The 2,500-nt window shown below is 50.5% G+C and overlaps 2 protein-coding genes across 4 annotated transcripts in view; both read left to right on the forward strand.

Moving 5' to 3' along the window:
* Positions 1-2,500, forward strand: part of arr3a (arrestin 3a, retinal (X-arrestin)) — a 138,291-nt gene that overhangs the window by 55,617 nt on the left and 80,174 nt on the right. The gene's annotated exons all lie outside the window — the stretch shown is intronic.
* The window catches only part of LOC132460832 (actin-binding LIM protein 3-like), a 27,330-nt gene that overhangs the window by 20,168 nt on the left and 4,662 nt on the right, over positions 1-2,500 (forward strand). The gene's annotated exons all lie outside the window — the stretch shown is intronic.

Here is a 2,500-nt window from a genome sequence, read left to right on the forward strand (position 1 = left end):
GTTCCTTCCTGCAATATGCTGGATGCCTGAACTCTGAGATGAAGGCCAGGTGTCGCTGCTGGCATGGCTCGGAGGCATTAGAGAAGGCCCCGGGTTAAGGCTCGGACCAAAGCCTTGTGACGCCCTCAAAGGCCTTCCAGCAGGATCTGTCCATGGCGGATGGCGGGGTAGAGTCCAAGCAGCTCGTAGTCAAAGCTGCTGTATTAGCCGTCAAACCTGCCCAGATGCTCATGGGCGACCATCGGCGCAGTCCGCAGCGTCGGGTCTAAGAGCGATCGGCTCATCTGGATCCGGTTGCACCAGCATGCATGCGTTGGCTATTGCTGTCTTGGTGCCACTGGAAGCCCTGGCCATGTCCGCGGACCAGTCGACGCTGAGCTTGAAGGCTTAACCTTTTAGCGCCTCATGCAGGGGCCTCATGACAAAACGGTGGTAAAAATCTTCGATCCCCTGAAAGTCTCCTGAAACGCCGGCCAGCGGCAGGGAAGCTGACTACAGCAGCCTCCAAGGCCACCGCACCGTGCTGCGTGATGTGATGCCCACGGTAATGGACGGACAGCAGCTCCAGTCACGATGAGGCCAAGCTGGTCGAGGCGGGCGCTAAGGGTCTGCAGAAGGGGCCGGTGCTGCACATGGCAGGCGCTGCCGATGAGAATGTCACCGAGGTAGGGGAACAGGAACAGGAGGTCGCACAGAACAGAGTCCCTCAGGCGCTGGAAGGCTTGGGCAGAAACTCTGAGGCCAAAAGCTGATGCATGAATTCGAAACGTTCCAGGCGTGGGCACCTGAGGGAAGCCTCGAGGCAAGTCCACTTTGGAGAAAATGTCAGCCAGGCTGGGGGAGTCCCGTGTGTGCGGGGCTGGATGCCGGTCGGGGGCGGTGGCGTTGATGAGCTGCCGTTGTTGAGGCGGCAGTAGTCCCTGACTTGGATGGAGCTGCATCGCTACGCGTCAACCCGTAAACCCTCAGAATCCTAACAACCGGAGTGCAGCTCCTCCCCAGTCCTTTGGCCGGGACGGGCAAATAATATGAGGGTCCCGGTTCGGATGCTAAGAGGTTGTAGAAATGATGTGGTCTTGTCTGTGTGTTCATCAGATCACAACATTGAAACTGTTTAGACATGAAACTGTCTTGCCGACAATATTTCTAGCCTCAGCTCATTTGGATTACTCATTAATATTGTATATTATTTTGATGTGCGCCAGCCAGGCTATAGGGACCATAAAACCAATATTATAGAAATATATTATAATAAAATCTGTGGCTACAGTCATTTAGCAGTAGAGACTTTCCCTCAAAGTGTCTGAAGCCGAAAGACCAGAACATGAATTTTCGTCGTATTCGTGGCATAACCCAGAATAAATGGAATACGTTGGTTTAATGGAGCGGGAAAGTAGCAGGATGCTGTTTTCGCTCGCCCCAAACACGACTGAAGTCTATTTTGGACATGAAATTTCGGAAAAACACGATCAATATTGGAGCAGCTGTAAAAACTTCAAGGTGCTAGCAAGTAAAATAAATCAAAGAGGTGGAGGGCCCAATAGAGCAGGGTGTAGGAGATGGGTGGATTTATTGAGGCAACAAAGTAAATATTCTGGAATCATAAAAAAAGGAAACTCTGCATAATTTAAATTTCCTCAGACACATTTTCGACCCTTCTGATATTAAGTTTGTCTCTAAGATATATTGAGCTTTTGCCTAACGCGGGCTGTCCTCTCTCTCTCTCTCTCTCGCTCTCGCTCTCTCCTTCTCTCTCTCTCTCTCTCTCTCTCTCTCTCTCTCTCTCTCTCTCTCTCTCTCTCTCTCTCTCTCTCTCCCTCCCTCTCTCACGTTGGAGAGCAGGATGGAGTCAGGCTGTATGTCTGCCAACCTGGAGATGTGTGGTGTGGGCGGGACAGCAGCCCACTGAATCACCCCACTGCTTCCTGACTACACTATTGATTGTTTGTGTGTTTGCTTGTGTGTGTGTGTGTGTGTGTGTGTGTGTGTGTGTGTGTGTGTGTGTGTGTGTGTGTGTGTGTGTGTGTGTGCATATTTATGTGTGTGTGTGTGTGCATATTTATGTGTCTGTGTGTGTGTGCGTGTGTCAGATTTATGTGTGTACTCAGGCCTGTGTATTGGAGCAATGATCGGCCATCAGCCCATTCTAAGGGCCTCGAATCGGCCCTGGGGCCCAGATATTACCCTACATCACCTCCACTACATTACTGTCCGTGTGTGTGTGTGTGTGTGTGTGTGTGTGTGTGTGTGTGTGTGTGTGTGTGTGTGTGTGTGTGTGTGTGTGTGTGTGTGTGTGTGTGTGTGTGTGTGCGTGTGTGTGTGTGTGTGCCTTCGTTTAGGACTCCTGAGTCCTCCATATAACATTTGTGGTTTACTGCTTTAAAATATTGAATTGCTTTTATCCTCTCTCTTAATGCGTCTCTCTCTCTGTTCTCTCCGACTCTCTCTTCTTCTCTTTTAATGACGCAGTTTTTTTCTCAGACTCTGCCTCTTCTTCCTT

The sequence above is a fragment of the Gadus macrocephalus genome, chromosome 7, assembly GCF_031168955.1.
Source record: "Gadus macrocephalus chromosome 7, ASM3116895v1".
NCBI classification, from domain to species: Eukaryota; Metazoa; Chordata; class Actinopteri; order Gadiformes; family Gadidae; genus Gadus; species Gadus macrocephalus.